Source organism: Rhinopithecus bieti, unplaced genomic scaffold (assembly GCF_001698545.2).
Source record: "Rhinopithecus bieti isolate Rb0 unplaced genomic scaffold, ASM169854v2 scaffold_16999, whole genome shotgun sequence".
NCBI lineage: Eukaryota > Metazoa > Chordata > Mammalia > Primates > Cercopithecidae > Rhinopithecus > Rhinopithecus bieti.
In genome coordinates this window covers 1,022,767-1,041,008 of record NW_016808939.1, presented here as the reverse complement: position 1 = coordinate 1,041,008, position 18,242 = coordinate 1,022,767, and positions in this window count along the sequence as shown.

Genomic DNA, 18,242 nt, shown 5'->3' with positions numbered 1-18,242 from the left:
AGGCTGGAGTGCAGTGGCCGGATCTCAGCTCACTGCAAGCTCCGCCTCCCGGGTTTACGCCATTCTCCTGCCTCAGCTTCCCGAGTAGCTGGGACTACAGGCGCCCGCCACGGCGCCCGGTTAGATTTTTGTATTTTTTAGTAGAGACGGGGTTTCACCGTGTTAGCCAGGATGGTCTCGATCTCCTGACCTCGTGATCCGCCCGTCTCGGCCTCCCAATATATTTTAATATAATCTTTGTCGGTTTACAGTTTAAGATATTCACTAGAATTTCACTGCATATTTAACATAGTAAAACATGTGGGCCATTCATTCCTGTATTTATTTTATATTATTTTATAATCAATGATGTCATGAAGAATCTATTCTTAAGGAATTATTGCTTTCCTATTGCTCCGTGGATAGTAAACTTCTCTTCCTAGTGGCTTAAAAATCTTTGAATAAGTTGAGCTAATGTTCTGGTAACTCTTAACCATTGTCTTCTACCCCCATAGGCTTTTGTATAACCAGACTATTAGAGAAATGACCTACTATTAAGCAGAGGTTCTGAGTGTTTGTCTCATTTGTTTTTTATGAGAACAGAAGGTAAACGTGAAGCAAAAGTAAATAATTCTTTGGATAAGATAGGTATAAGCTACATTTGCTTTTATAGAGAGAAAGAGACAGAGAGAGAGAGAGAATAAATAATAAATAAATAAGTAAGTAAATAAATAAATAAATAAACTGGCTTGATGTAATGTTAACCTTTAAGCCATTAGTAATCTATAACCCACATAAATCATCCTCAATATCCAAATATATATGGAAAAAATCGAGTAAGTCTTTTCATGCCAACATTGCTCTTCAGTGCACACTTTAGCGATTACTTTTTCATTTTCCTCTTTACACTCTTCCAGCATATAAATACAAAGAACCTAAAAAACAATATTAACCTGACATTATAAATGGTTTTCTGTCTTTTTTTTTACTGTTATGCTTAATAGCTTCATTAACCTTTACTCCCAAACACTTTTATATGAAGTTTATACTTTCATTCTGCAAAAGAATAAAACTAAATTTCATAAGAAAATGAGACAAAATATCTGTTTTAAACAAAATGTTCCTTTCATATAAAAAAGCTGGGTAGATGATGTATGTGACACAAAGAGACAGCAAAAGCTTTGCTGGCTGTAGTGGGACGAATGAGAGGAATGATGGTGTTACCAATGAGTGTTCACTGGGGTGATACTGACCTGTGTCAGTCCTCCTCTTTCTTCCATTCAATACAAAATATGTTTGATCAAAGGATTTTTCTCAGGTAGGCCTTAATAGTTACTTCATTAATGGTCCCCGTTTCAACCAGTGACCCAGAAATGAAACACTACATTTCACAAAACTGCTGGAGAACACTATAAACAAGACTTAAAAAATGTTGTGTCCTTGAAAACATGAAATCCAATATGCTGGTATATGTCTTTTACTCAAAATAGAATTCAAAAATAAAATGTTCCATGGGCCACAGAAGAAGGCTAAGTCTGTGTTTAAAAAGAAACATAAATCTCTTCTCTGTAAGTCAAACATCAGAAAAGCTGAAATGTGAAGCTACTGTGGTACGAGATCAACCCTATAGTTTCTTTCATATACCAGTTGTACCACTTCAATATTATTTATAACTCTGAGGAGACTACACAAGTTATTTCATGATTTTTGGAAAGTATTGATTTCAGAAGAGAATGGAGATTTTCCACACACACAAAACGATTAAACCTATTTTAGCACTAACTGATGGCCTAAATTATCATCTTTAATTCAAACAATAATTATGCTGACCCAATTCTTAAGAAAAAAAACCTTGCTTAGCAATTTATGCGTTTAAATAAAACATTAAGACTTCTTTGAATCTCACAAAATGAAGCACAAATGTAAATCTAACAGATAATCAGTTTAAATATAGTATTTATATGTGAAAAATGATTTTCATATCAACCTGCATGGACATTTTCTTGACTATTTATATATAAAACGATTTTAGATCATAATAAGATTATACTTGTTCATGCAAACATCAAAAGATCTCTCTCTCTCTTTCTCTCTTTACCTACCTACCTACCTACATACCTTACTATTTATCCTGATGTAATAGTAGGGATGTAAAAGACTTAATTCTGTGATTGCTGATGATTTAGCACCAGTGACTGCTAAGTAACTTCCACTGAAGTGTTCTCGAAAATGCCCACAACTTTGCATTCACACCAGCAAAACGTGTTCCAGTCATACTGCATTCTCACCAGCATTTGGTATTGTCAGATTTTAATGTCTAAGCATTCTAAATGGCATATAAAGTAAACTCATTGGGTTTCATTTTGTATTTCCCTAATGACTAATGATGTTGAGCTTTTTTATGTTTGGACTAATTTCTCATGTGCACTTGTTCTTTGATAAACTACGTGTTCAATCTATTGTCCATTTATTTCCAGTTAGTTGCTATTATAATTTACTTTTGATCATTTTTAAGGTATTCAATAGATATGTCTTTTATCAGATACATGATTTGCGAATATTTTCTCCCATCTTGCGTTTGGCCTCCTTAATCTCTAAACAATGTCTTTCAATATCCAATTTGTCATTTTTTTCTTATGAATTTTTTTGATATTTTATCAAGGTAATACTTAAACGAAGGTAACAATAGTTTTTTAATATATTTTATTTTTTAAATTTTATAGTTTGGGGGTTCAAATTTCAGTCTATAATGTATCTGCTGTGTAGTGTTGACTGAGGTTCATGTTTTTGCACGTGGATAGTCAGCTGATCCAGCAGCATTTGCAGAAAAAAACAAAACAAAACAAAATTACGCTTAATGCATTGAATTCTCTTTGCACCATTGTTTGCAAACAATTAATGACATACATATCTATTCCAGGATCCTCTTTTTTATTTCCAATGATCTATATATCTATTCTTTTGCCTATACCACGAGTCAGCAGATTTTTTTTTTTTTTCAGTAAAGGGCCGAATAGTACATGTTTTAGGCTTTCCAAGTCTCATATTTTCTTTGTATTTTACTTTCTCAATCTTTAAAAAATACTTGCAAAAGGCCGGGTGTGGGTGGCTCTTGCCTGTAATCCCAGCACTTTGGGAGGCCGAGGCAGGCGGATCACGAAGTCAGGAGATGGAGACCATCCTGGCTAACAGGGTGAAATCCTGTCTCTGCTAAAAATACAAGATAATTAGCCGGGCGTGGTGGCGGGCGTCTGTAGTCCCAGCTACTCAGGAGGCTGAGGCAGGAGAATGGTGTGAACCTGGGAGGCGGAGCTTGTAGTGAGCTGAGATTGCGCCACTGCACTCCAGCCTGGGCGACAGAGCGAGACTCCGCCTCCAAAAACAACAACAACAACAACAACAACAACAAATGTGTTAAAAATAGGCTCACAGTTCATACAAATAGAGACTATGAGCAGAACTTGACCTGTGGGACATATGTTGCATTCCCTTAGCCTATACTGTCTTGATTAGTATAGATTTTCAAAAATTACTGAAATCAAATAGTGTGAGTTTTTCAATTTTGTTGTCTTATGTCGACTATTTTGACTATAATAGTTTTTTGGGTTTTTTTTGGTTTTTGTTTGTTTTTTTATATACATTTTAGAATTAGCCTGTTAATTTCTATAAAATTTCCTTAGGAGATTTTGAGATTTCAATTGAATTGCATTAATTTTGATTAGTTTGGGGAAAATTAAAATCTTAATATTATTGATTTTTTCAATTTGTGACTACAAATTATGTCTGATTTATTAGATTCTTTTGTTTTTCTTCATCAATGGATTGTACAATTTTCAATATACAGATGTTGAACATAGTTATTAGATTTATACCTATTTTATGGCTTTGATGGTATTATGAATTATAAGGTTTTTTAAAATTCAAATTTCCAATTGTTCATTGTCAATAAAGAAAACCACAACAATCTTTTCTGAATTTTCACATTATATCCTATGAACTTTCTAAACTCACTCAGTTCTAGAAGTTTTATGGTAGTTCTTCTGGATTTTCTATGTAGATAGTGTCATCTGTAAATAAACTAGTTTTATTTCTTCCTTTCATTTTTTTTTTTTCTCTTTTGTGTAGTCTTGCACTGGCTAGGACTTCAAGTACAATATTCTGTAAGAGTGGTGGGAGTGAGAGCTGTTAATGTTTCTGATCTTAGGAGAGAACTTACTCTGATTTTAATCATTAAGTATAATGTTGGTTGTAGTAGTGGTAGTTTCTGCTGCTGTCGCTGATCTTTTATCAGATTGAGGATTTTTTCTTCTTTTTGTACATAGTTGACATTTTATCATGACTGTTTGTTGAAGTTTACCAAATATATTTTTTTCCAGTATTTTTCTTCTTCAGTCTGTTGAATTATATTGATAGATCTTCAACTGCTGAACCAGGTTGGAATAAATACCACCCAGAAAATGGCTGACTAGAGATGTCAGATGCCAGTTCTCAGAAAGAAGAACCAAAGTTGGTTCTTTCCCATGGGTAATCCTAACTCGAGCAGAGCATGAAGGGGAAAGTGCTGGAGCCTAGCAGAGCTTCATGGGATGAACTTGGGGCACAGAGAAAGCACAAGCAAGAGGCCCTTAGAGTCTGGTTACGATCCACGAGGAACTTGTCACTTGGCAGAAAGGGCAGGTGAGAGTGCTTCGGCTCCCCTCACCCTTGCAGCTGACCTCAGGTATCCAAACTGTTGGAAAGCTCCTCTGCCCTCATGAACCAAAACAGTGGTGTGGGTAGCGATTTGGGAACTTCTTAAGAACATTTACACCACACCACCAACTCCCGCAGAATCTCTGGCCCTTCCTCCAGACCCAAGAGGCGGTGGCAGGCACCAAACTGGCGGCACAGCCAAGGAGGCACTGCATCCTGCACAGAGAACCTGAGCCCTTGCGTCTCCACATCACCGGAGCCCCTGCAGACATTCCCTAGCCTCTTCCACACAAGGCTGGGGGATCCAGGACAACTGAGGGGTACCCACAGGTCCAGGTCTCCTCTTGGGACTACTGCTCCTAAGGGAAAGGATAGTGCAGAGCACCAAGGAAACACCACTTGGGACAAAGGGCACAGGGTCTCCAGGGAGGGGAGTGAGACAGCTTCATGTCTCCAAGTCTTTCCAAAGTTCTTTATTGTCACAGAGACATGGTAATATCTCTGCTCTTGGAAATTGTTAAATCTGCTTTGACTGATATTAATATTCCATTGCAGTAAAATTTATTTTATCTGCATAATTGGATTATTATTTATAGCTTTTTTCTTCTTTTTAAGCAGCTGTCCTGATTTTACAATACAATATACATCTTCAGTTATAACCGACTACCTTTAATACTATTATGCTGTTATATGTGTAGTGTTAGTGACTTACAAAAATGTAGCCCCAATACCTCTCTTCCATTCTCTGTGCTGTTATTTTTATGCAATTCATTGCTACTATTTTCTTTCAGACAGCCAGTTCTCTTTTAGACTATTTACATAAAGAAAAATTACTTTATCTGTGTTTATTCAATTCCATGTTCTCTTTTGTGAATGTGCAGATCTATGTCTTTGCCTAGTGACATATTTGTTCTGTCTGTGGAATTTTCGTTACTATTTCTTCTGGTGGAAATCTACTAGCAAATAATTCTCTCAGTCTGTCTAAAATTCACTTTTTCTTTATTGTCAAAAAAATATTTTCACTGACTATATGATTTAGGGACGACTTAAATTTTAATTTTATCAGATCGACGATGGCCGCCCATTTTCTTGTCTACATACTTTCTGACAAGAACTATTCTGTAACTCTTGTTCTTTGTATGCTGCATTTTTCCCTCCTCTGGTTGCTTTTAAGAGTTTTTTTCTCTTTATCTTTGTTTTCAGCATTTTTACTATAATATGTCCTTTTTTTGGTTGTGTTTTGTTTTTCTAGTTTATCCTGCTTTGTTTTCTCTGAACTTGTTGGAACGTCAGTATAATGATTGTCATTAGTTTTGAAAATTAGTCCTTTCTTTGCTTATTTATTTGTTTTGAGATGGAGTCTCACTCCACCTCCCAGCCTGGAGTGCAGTGGCACAATCTCTGCTTACTGCCTCCTCTGCCCACCAAGTTCAAACAATTCTCCTGTCTCAGACTCCGGAGTAGCTGGGATTACAGGAATATGCTACCACACCCAGCTAATTTTGGTATTTTTTAACAGAGATGGGATTTCACCATGTTGACCAGGCTGGTCTTGAACTCCTAAGCTCACGTCATCCACACCCCTTGGCCTCCCAAAGTGCTGGTATTACAGGTGTAAACCACCGCATCTGACCTGATTAGTCCTTTTCTTGTCAAAATATTTCTTTGATCACTGTCACTCTGTTGTCTCCTTCTTAAATCCCAATATTATATGTATGTTAGGTCATTTGATATTTCCCTACAACTCTTGGATACGTTGTTCCTTTTCTTCCTTCTGTCCTTCTTCCTTCCTTTATTCTGTATGTCTTTCAGTTTGGGTGGTCTGCATAGATGTGTCTTCGAAGTTCACTGATTGTTTTCTTAGCTATGTACTAATGAATGTATAGAAGGGATTCCTTATCTCTGTTACTTAGTCTTTTCTTTTTTAGAATTTCTGTTTGATTCTTACAGTTCTTATCTATCTGCCAAAACTTCCTATTATTCGTGCTTGTTGCCCACTTTTACCATTAAAACACTTAAGAGATTAATTATATGGACTGGTTTGCAGTTAAGCTTTTTTCTCACTATCTTCTCTACTTTCAATTTTTGGTCTTTCCTTTGTTGCTGTGTCTCAAAGAATCTCTTTCTATCCAGGCTCAAACTTCTTCTCCAGCAGTAGACTACCATTATTTGTTAGCCTAGTGGTGGGAGGAGATGGTGGGGAAAGAAGTATTCTCTGCTTTCTGGGTCCCCAATCCTAGCTATGTGGTGTTTACATATTTTCAGGAGATGACCCTTCTCAATGATCCTGATATTCCCTCGCCTTTGCTTTCTTTTCAATGTTCTGGACCAAGGATGGTTTCCTTCCCCTTCCCCAGAAGTAGAAGATGTTTGTTTGTTTGTCTGTTTTTGATTTTCTTCTCTCAGGAGCAGATCTTCCTTTGTGCCCTGAGAGTGAAAAGTTTTGCTCTTCTAATTCTAAAACCTTTAAGGTTTTGTTCTAGAAGGTAGGAAGATCCAGCTGAAGATCTAGAAGGTAGGAAGATCCAGCTGAATTTTCATGCTTTTCTAGAATGGCTGTTGCTCCTGTGGTCCGTGTACTGTCAGGGACACTTTGTTTGTTGGTTAGTTTGTTTGTTTTATCTCTTACCCTGACTGCAATCTTTATTTTGAACACCCAAAGATTTCTATGGGGAAGAGTGCACCAGAGGGTGTAATAAGTCCCCTTTATGTCTGCATTTTCCAGAGTTTCTATGTTCTCAGACTCACCTACACTTGGCTTTTAACAATTTGCTAAGAGTTTTTAGATGAAAATGCTATTCTTCTTAATAGCATTTATGGTACCCAGCACCTACCCTATGCTATGTTCCTTGGAGGCACTTGTCTTTCTTTAGCATATAGACTTGTGAGTTATTCTTCATCCAACTCTTTCACTGATTCAAAATAATATTGCTTTTATAAATTATATAGCTTTTTCTTGTGATAAGTGCAGGAGCAATGTGTTTTCCAGCATTTTATTTTCTAAGTTAGACACCTGATACATTTGAAAAGCTTGGATGATATTTGAATTTAATTTTAGGTGATTTTCATATAGAAAGCAAGAAATCTTAAAAAGCATCATTTTATATACAAACTTTATTGCAAAAATCTAAAGCAATATTTTATATATACACATATTTAAAATTATTATTACTTAATGAGATGGGGTCTCACTATGTTGCCCAGGCTAGTCTTGAACTCCTGGGGTCAAACAATTCTCCCACATCAGCCTCCTGAGTAGCTAGGATTATAGGTGTGCAACATTACACCTAACATTTTATATACTATATTTTATATCCATATGATATATTATGCATTTTGTAATACTTTATATCTATAAATGATTCTAAGAACCAGAGTATATTATTTTACCTGTGCCCCAAAGATTATTTGCATATATGATATCACAAATATTGGTTGCATCCAGATTCTGTTGAGTCTCCAAATGAAATATTACAATTTCTGCAGTGCGGTAAATCACTGCACCAGGTGAGCAGCTGCCAGAATGAATGTTCAAAGGGAACTTTATATCAAATTACTGAGTATTTATACTTTTACTTGTTTCAGGTTTAAAATATGGAGAAGTTAAAACCCATAAATAAAATCCCATATAAGTCAGGATGGCAGAAGTGGAATTCAAGTGGTTAAGGTCTTGCATTGTCTAAAACAGCACTGTCCAACAGAAAATTATACAAAGATGAAAATGAAATAATCATATAATGAAATAATCAAAGAGATAGCAAATTTCCATGAAATATATGTGTGTGTAAATATGTTTGTGTGTTTTAACCAAGATAGATATTCATTCTTTAAAAAGACCAACATAGTTACCAAGAAAAAAGGAAGCATAAATAATAATAATAATGCAGCTAACAAAAAAGTGACATTTATATATATCTTACAGATAAAAAGATGTAAGTAGCTTGATGCTAATGAAGTTGATGATTTAGATGAAATAGTCAAAATCTGAGAAAAATTTAAGCTTTGGGGATAAGATAAAATAGAGAATCTAAATAGCCTATACCTATTAAGGCAATTGTATCTGTAGTTAAAACAAAATTAAATACCTTAACACAAAGAAAAATTCCATGCCATAATAGATTCAGCAATGAATTCTACCTAACAACTAAGGAGGAAATATAACTTTTTCAGAAACTACCAAAAGAGAGACTTCCTCAGCCTTGTCTCTTGCAAATCATTAAACCTCATATTTAAAAAAGGAGGCCATTAAGAGAAGAAAAAACTAGTTATTCTCATGAACATAAAAGCGAAAATCTGAAATAGTATTTGCAAACCAAATCCAGTGAGATGAAAATGAGTAATATTTTATAATTAAGTTGTATTTAACTCAGGAATGCAGAGTTAACCTTTAAAAAAATCAAGTAATGTATTTCCACTAAATAAAACAGAAAAATTATATCATCTTTATAGATGCAGTAGTAAATAAAAATTAATTAATGATAGGCCAGGCACGGTGACTGACGCCTGTAATCACAGCACTTTGGGAGGCTGAGGCGGGTGGATCACCTGTGGTCAGAGTTTGAGACCAGCCTGACCAACATGGAGAAACCCCGGCTGACCAACGTGGAGAAACCCCATCTGAGGCTGAGGCAGGAGAATCGCTCGAACCCGGGAGGCAGAGGTTTCAGTGAGCCGCGAGCGTGCCATTGTACTCCAGCCTGGGGAACAAGAGTGAAACTCCGTCTCAAAAATAATAATAATAATAATTAAGGATAAATACCCATATAAACTAGATATAGGTGAAACAAACTTCCTTAATCTGTCAAAGAGTAACTATAGGCCGAGCATGGTGGCTCACCCCTGTAATCTCAGCACTTTGGGAGGCCAAGGTGGGAGGATCACCTGAGGGCAGGAGTTTGAGACCAGCCTGGTCAACATGGTGAAATCCCATCTCTACTAAAAATACAAAAATTAGCCAAGCATGATGGCGCACACGCACCTGTAATCCCAGCAACTAGGGAGGCTGAGGCAGGAGAATCACTTGAACAGGGAGGTGGAGGCTGCTGTGAGCCCAGATTATGCCATTGCTCTCCAGCCTGGGTGACAGAACAAGACTCCATCTCAAAAAAAAAAAAAAAAAAAAAAAAAAAAGTATCTACAAAATATTTTCAGCAAATGGTGGCAAACAGTGAAATATTGAAAGAATCATCTGAAATTCGGTGGAAGTAAGATGTCTAATATCGTTTCTTCTTTTCCGTGTTGTACTTGTTCTAGCCAGTGAATTAGACAAGGAAATGAAACAAAAGTTACAAAGACTGAAAAGAATTTCTACTAGGGAGAAAAAGCACAAAATCAGGTATGGCCAAGAACTCAAGCAGGCGTATCATAAGATATGTAAATAGTCAAAACATATGTAAAAAGGTGGGCTATTTGATCTGACATCAGTGAAATGGAAATTAAAAGTAATGCAAATTAAAAATAAGATACAACACATACTTTCACCAGTGTCTAAATGAATGACATAACAAATGTAACTGAGAAAATGGAAAAACTGATCTTTTATATATGGGTGATAAAGATACAAAATTACTGGAATTACTTAATAATGTTGAATATGGATATATCTTACTAACCAGAAAATCTGCTTGTATGTTTGTATTCAATATAAATGTGTCTGTGTCTATGTATGTGTGTGTGTATGTATTGTTTACCTGTTAAGCTTGATTCAATTGAGAAAACACTCAAGGTAAATTTACACATACACATACACACATAAACAGACACAGACACATTTATATTGAGTAGACACATACACACACACAAACATAGATATATAATTTGCAGTAGCCAATACCTAATAAAAATCTAAATGCTTATCAACAATCCAATGGTGAATAAATAAATCTTCATTTATTTATGCAATTTCATACTAGAGAAATGAAATGAATAATAGTACCTTAAAAACACCAACATGGATGACTGTCACAATGATAGAGGCAGGAGGCAGCTAAATGCCTAGGCAGATAGGGAAGGGTCCCCAGAGAACCCCTGACCCACCCAGATCATTGTTTACAGGGGGCTTACCTAAACACGCCCACGGTGAAAAATTTCATCACTTAACCCATGCCCAGTAAGGGAAATAAATCATGGCTCGAACTAAGGGCCTGCATGCACCCTGGAAGCATGGGGTGGGCCCACCAAGAATTCATGGCTTATACTAGGAAGGAGCCTGGCCTCTGCAGCTCCTGTATGGGAGCCCTGGTATTCAATTGTGAGGTGCAAACCTGTTTGCAGGACCCCTCTTTGCTGAGTGCCTCCCATTTGCTTATTAAATTCTGTCCTCACCCTTCAATGTGTCCTCATGACTAATTTTTCCAGCTCGTGAGACCAGAACAGGATTTAGCTGAACTAAGGAGCAAAAATCCTGCATCAACAACATATGGCTGGATGAATAAAGACAGACATAAAAGTATAAATATATGTATATTTGCATTTATATAAAGTTTTAGAAGAGAACTAAACTCTAGTGTTACTCTAGTGTTAGAAACCAGAAATTTTTTGAGGGAGAGTAAGGGAAGAGTTGATGGATAAAGATAGGATTCTTCTCATACGTTAAAAATATTTAAATTATTGTATTGGGTAGTGGTTACACAGATATTCTCTTTGAGATAATTCAATGGGTTTCACATGTATTTATATTTGCCTACTTTCCTTCTATATGTGTTTTATTTCAGTATTTTAAAGCAAAAGACAAAACAAAATGAGAAAATCTATTATTTTAGATGGCATAATTTTTTTATAAATTCACATCTTGAATTAGTCAAACTTCTCAAAGAAAAGAAACCAGTTGGACGTGCATATATAGAGAAAGGGATTATTTTAAGAAATCTGCCCACATAATTATGGTAAATGGGACACCCAAAATTTACAGGTCGGGCCTGTAGGGTGGAGACACAGGGAAAGGCCGATGTTGCAGTTGGAATCCCAAAGACATCCCGTGGCAGAAGTCCCTCTTGCTTGCTGTGGGGAATGGGGTGGGAGAAGTTAGTGTTTTGTTCTCTTCCGGCCTTCAACTGACAGGATGAGGCTCATCCACATTGCAGTGGGCAATCTGCTTTATTCACAATCTGCTTTATTCAAAGTCTACTGATTTCAGTGTTAATCTCATCCAAAAACAAGCCCACTGAAACACCACAAATAATGTTTGGCCACATATCTGGGCCACATATCTGGACACCATGGCCCAGCCAAGTTAACATAAAATTAATCATTACACTTCTTTTCTGAATCATATTTATATAATACTTTTCAAATATTAAACAAAATAAAATTATTCAACAATATACATATTGATTAAATGCAAGCCAGAAAGGGAAATACAAAGGACTGAAAGCTGTTACTTTCATATTTTAAAGCTCAATCCTCTGTCACATTTTCCCCATACTCCTTATAATAAATTTATACAGACCAATTAAAGTTTAGTATTTAGGCATGACTAACAGAGAGCTGTTAAGTAAGCAGACTGTAATTTGGGGAAGCATATATAGAAAAAATAGTATTTAAGATCGTGTTATCAATTTTAAGTTTCACTTATGCATAGAAAAGTTTGTTCTTAGCCAGTGTATAGTAATTGAATAATAGTTTGATGACTCTATGTTCTAGAATGCTAAAGCTAGATTGTCCAAATTTCTGCCTACAAAGAATTTATTATTTATTTAATGATGACTGATCTCTCTAAGAATACAAAATATAGAGGCTTTTAAAATATATATGTAATTCTATTAGCAAAATGGGCAGACTTAATAGTAATTTTCCTCCAAGTTGATTAGAATTCTAGGGATTTGCATTTTGGTTCAGTTTAATACATTTGTCAGATGGAATCTTAAATTATATAGTAAGCTCTGAAGGCTAAATTCCTTTATAATGGCATTGTTTCAAGATTTATCATGCTGATTAATGCAAATCTCTAAATGCATTCTTATTTGGTTAACTGTAAAGCTTGATTCAATTGAGAAAACACTCGAGGTAAATTGTTTGCATCATTTAGGTAGTCACTTTGCCCTCAAAGCTGAACACAGCTCTGTTAGTGTTGTTTGTTTTTAAATTATCATTGTTGTATTTATGATGTCTAAATTGTATGCTTTGAGATTGAATGAATGACATTAGTATTTCATAGATATGTTACTGGTCATTTTGATAGCATGCCCTGTGAAATAACAAAAATGTGACTTATTCATTAGAGATTTGCAAGTAAATTCTATAATTTCATTTTTAATGATTGAGTGTAGGGATTAGGTGGGTTTGTCTTATTTTGTTTTATGCTAGAAAACTAAAAAAGGAATAATTAATGGCTAATTAAAAAATATATTAAAATTTTCTCTAACGCTTAGAATGTACTCAAAGTCACCCCTTGGTCTATGATTTCCAATGTTCTTTTGTACTCTGTTCTAAATTTTCAGAATCTTTGATCATTAAAATACACAACAAAACAAAGTATTCTATTTCCTCACATGCAATCAGATACCTAGTCTTTAAATCTCCTTTTATCTCCCTGCCTTCTCTCCCTCCATGCTTCTCTATTTAAGGTAAAGCTGGTTCGTAGAGTTTGCTCTGCCAGGAAGAGAAACAAGAAAGTGAGTTTAAGTATACCCCATATTGAGCACTGGAATTTGTAAAATAATTTTGTGTAAAGATAAAGGAATATTTTACTGATGAGAATTTTCAGGGGAATCTGATTAGCATTTTTCAAAATGTAGTCTATAAACACCTGTGGGATAATCACCTGGGTATATTATTTAAATGTAGATTTCTGGACACCATCCCGAATATCTGAACCTGAGGGTGGGTGATTGGGATGGAGTACGAAGAGAGTGATAAACCTTGGATGCTACAACTGCATTAATAATTATCCTTTACACACTTTTTTTTAAGAAAAATATCTGTTGTAGGATGTTTTACACATTGGTAGAAATGTTTTTAAGTAAAAAAGGAATGGTAATATTTGTAAGCCAAGTTTTTCCTATCACAAACTTCCACTGTCAGCCTGATTTCAAGAGAAGAATTATGCAAAGGAGAATACAAAATCTGGCAAGGTAAGGTCTTATAGGTTATTAAAATCAAAAAATTCTAAGTCTACCTATTTGGACCAGAAAATTCTTTGTTATTAGGAACTATTCTGTGCATTCTGGGAGGGTTAGGAACATTTATGGCCTCTACTCATTAGACGCCAGTAACACTTCCACCTTATTGTGACAATCAAAAATGTCTTCAGACAATGCCAAATGTCCCAGGAGGTAAAATTGCTCCACCCCGTTGAGAAACTCAGGTCTAGGTAAATGTTCACAGGAAACGGATTTCTTTTTCTTTTACTTTCATCTACAAATATTGTATTTTTTGATGACTGTGATATTTGAATAATCTGAAAAATATCTACCATTGATATAGTTGTTTATATTTTCAACTTTTATTACAAGTAGCCTTAAAAAGTTGGTCTACCTTTGACAAACTGGCTTTAACTGGAAAGGCTCATATTCTTTTTTGCCTCTCTGATCTATCAGTCACCCTTTTATTCTACCAAAACACTATCTTGTCTTTCAACATTATTTTTTGACTAACTAAATTGAGACATATTTTTTTCATGGTTAGAAATGGAGAGTCAAAGTTTATTTCAAACTAAACTATTTTATTACATATATATATTTTTTTGTCCTTCCAGAGAAGTATGATATTCCGCAACCTTACTTAGCTACATTGCTAATAAATTATTGACTGAGTGTAAACAGTGGTAAAATTAGCCCAGTAATTTTATATTAAATCTCCAGTCTACTATTAACTTAATTTCACAATTTCTCATTGGTACTGCATGCAGTTTAATGGTACATCGAATGTTCTCCAGTGTTTCAGATATGCATGAGCCACAGCTCCCAAAGTCATGACATGTCCAGTCTCAATGTGAGCTTTGCTGTTTCTTGATCTACACAACTCCCTGTTGGTATCCCTAGGAGTTCCATTGAGGACTCAGAGGAACATGTATTGTGTATTGTCTCTTATGTATTGTGTCCTAGGTTCATAACGAAGAATAAGCACAAAACATGTCAGAGTTATGCTGCACTGTCAGGAAAATTCCAGTCAATGTAAGCTCAGCAGCTTTATTCTCTAGAAACAGTGCTCTGTCTCTAGAGAGCCACCTACGTGGGCATAAAAATGGAAAACAGCAGCAGTGTATGCATTCTGTGAGCTGGCGTCCTAGAATGTTTAGTAATTTTCTTAAAATTACTTTCTGATAAATCTCCATGGAACACTTTTTTTCTACTTCCAGTAAAATAAATTTAAACTTAAAATAGTTTCATGTGCAAAAATAAAGTGTTGGTTGTAATTTAAAGATGAGAGGAGACTTTTTTTTCTTAATTAAAAATTTTTTCCCAAGATTAGTAGACCTCGCTGTTGTATAAGTATTCAGAAATCACAAGGGGGCACTCTTTTACTAAATACACCAGGAAAAAAAGGTAAGATTTCTGGATGTGACTTTTTTAAGTAGTTTTTTTCATAATAGTATTTCTATTGATATATACAAAACACTATTTTTAATGATAAATTTAGAATATTCTTCACATGTTACTATGTCTATAGAAAATCACAATTCACTAACAATTGCAGCAAAAGGTTAAATAGTTGAACTCCCTTTAAAATTGTACTATAAAATAATTTTCTCCTAAGAATGAGAAGATAGTTCCATTGAGAATAAAAGTTTTGGAATGTATGGAAATGACATTTTTTTCTGCTTATACTTAGAAATATATTAATGAGTTTTCCATTTGCAATATTTTTTTGGTCAGCTAGTAAACATTTAACATTCCATGAATTTTATACAAATTAAACATTTTAGCCGGAATGCATAATATATTTTTCATTAAAATGAAATTGTATTATTATCTTTATATGGTGCTAATTTTACTTGGAGTGTTTCAAAGTTGCTAATGATATTAGAGGATGAACCAGATAGAGTTTTTACCGTTATGACAACATTAGGACTAGAAATATGAGGTAGTAGGAGTAGCAATAAACTAAATGTTTGACAAGAGTATAAAGCCAACATTATGCCGTCAGAATATAATCTATTCCTCCAATCATAAATAAAATGAAAATAGATAATAGCTCTTACAATTTTAATTTTAACACTTTTATGTGAAGAGGCTAAGGGTATTCCAAGATGAACAATAAATGACAAATTTATTGATGTGGTATTACCATTTTAATTTAAGATGATTTGGTTAGATTTCAATTTTTTCAAATGAATGATTTAAATGAAAGTTAAGCCAATCAATGAAATAATTATGAATAATAAATATAATCATGTTTCCAAGGAAGCTACCCATAATATCTAGAGAAGAGCTTAGAGTAGTTAAAAAGTTCTAGGAGTAGTAAAAAGAACCCACAGTAGTTAGAAAAGTTAGGGGGGGCAAGATGGCAGACTAGAAGCAGTGTCAATGAGAGATTTCCATCCAAAAGAACCATAAAAGCATGTGAATCTTGCTCCAACAACCAAGGTATCCAGGTTTTCTCATAAGAATTGACTAGGCAGCTGGTATGATCCATGGAAAGGCAGGAAGAGCTATGTGGTACCTTGGCCCATCTGAGAGTCACAGAGGGCAGAAGAGCTCCCACCCCCCCAGCCAAGGGAGGCACCTTCTTGGGTGACATCTCCGGGTGTGGGAGCAAACCAGATGAACAGGGCCTGAAGAAACCACCCAGCAAACCACAGCAGCTCTACAGAAGAGGGACCTGACCACTGCAAAATAAATAAACATACAGAAAGCAACGACAACACTATCAACAACAACAAAAAGTCCCTGCAAAAGCCCCATCCAAGGGTCAGCAGCCTCAAAGATAAAAACTAAACTCATGAAGATGAGAAAGAATCAACAACAACAACAAAAAATGCCGAAAATCCAAAAGGCCAGAATGCCTCTTCTTCTCCAATTGATAGCCATGCCCCTCCAGCAAGGGTGCAGAACTGGACAGAGGATGAGATGGACAAATTGATGGAAGTAGGCTTCAGAAGATGAGTAAGAAAAAACTCTGCTGAGCTAAAGGAATATGTTCTAACCTAATGCAAAGAAGCTAAGAACCTTGATAAAAGGGTGGAGGAGCTGCTAACTAGAATAACCAGTTTAGAGAGGAACATAAATGACCTGGTGCAGCTGAGAAACACAGCATGAGAGAGAACTCAGTGAAGCTTTCACAACTATCTATAGCTGAATCGACCAAACAGAAGAAAGGATATAAGAGTATGAAGACCACCTTGCTGAAATAAGACCTGACGACAATGTTAGAGAAAAAATAATGAAAAGGAATGAACAAAGCCTTCAAGAAATATGCATCTATGTAAAAAGACCGAACCTAAAATTGATTGGAGTACCTGAAGGAAATGAGGAGAATGGAAACAAGATGGAAAACACACTTAGGAATGTTATCCAGGAGAACTTCCCCAACCTAGCAAGACAGATCAACATGCAAATTCAGGAAATACAGAGAACATCACTAAGATGCTCCATAAGAAGATCAACCCCAAGACACATAATCATCAGATTCTCCAAGGATGAAGTGAAGGAAAAAAATGCTAAAGGCAGCCAGAGAGAAAAGCGAGGTTACCTACAAAGGGAAACCCATCAGACTAACAGTGGACTTCTCAGCAGAATCCCTATAAACCAGAAGAGATTAGGGGGCCAATATTCAACATTCTTAAAGGAAAGAATTTTCAACCCAGAATTTCATATCCAGCCAAACTAAGCTTCATAAGCGAAGGAGAAATAAAACCCTTTCCAGACAAGCAAATGCTGAGGGATTTTATCACCACCAGGCCTGCCTTGCAAGAGCTCCTAAAGGGAGCTCCTAAAGGAAGCACTAAATATGAAAAGGAAAAACTGGTACCAGCCACTGCAAAAACACACCAAATATAAAGACCACCAGCACTATGAAGAAACTGCATCAACTAGTGTGCAAAACAACCAGATGGCATCATGATAACAGGATGAGATTCACCCATAACAATATTAATCTTAAATGTAAATGGGTTAAATGTCCCAATTAAAAGATGCAGACTGGCAAATTGGATAAAGAGTCAAGATCCATCGGTGTACTGTATTCAGGAGACCCATCTCACGTGCAAAGACACACATAGACTCAAAATAAAGGGATGGAGGAAAATTTACCAAGCAAATGGAAAGAAAAAAAAAAAGCAGGGGTTACAATGCTAGTCTCTGACAAAACAGACTTTAAACCAAAAAAGATCTAAAAACACACAGAAAGGCATTACATAATGGTAAAGGAATCAATTCAACAAGAAGAGTGAACTATCATATATATATATGAGAAATATTTATAAAATATATATTTTATATATATAACATATATATGCACAAGAATGTATATATGCACATATATACATATATAAGCGTGTATATATATGCACAAGAATGTGCATATATATGTTATATATATGTAAATATAACATATATATATATACACACATTCTTGTTTTCTTCCCTTACATAAACATCTAATCCATCAACAAACGCTATTGATTCAATCTA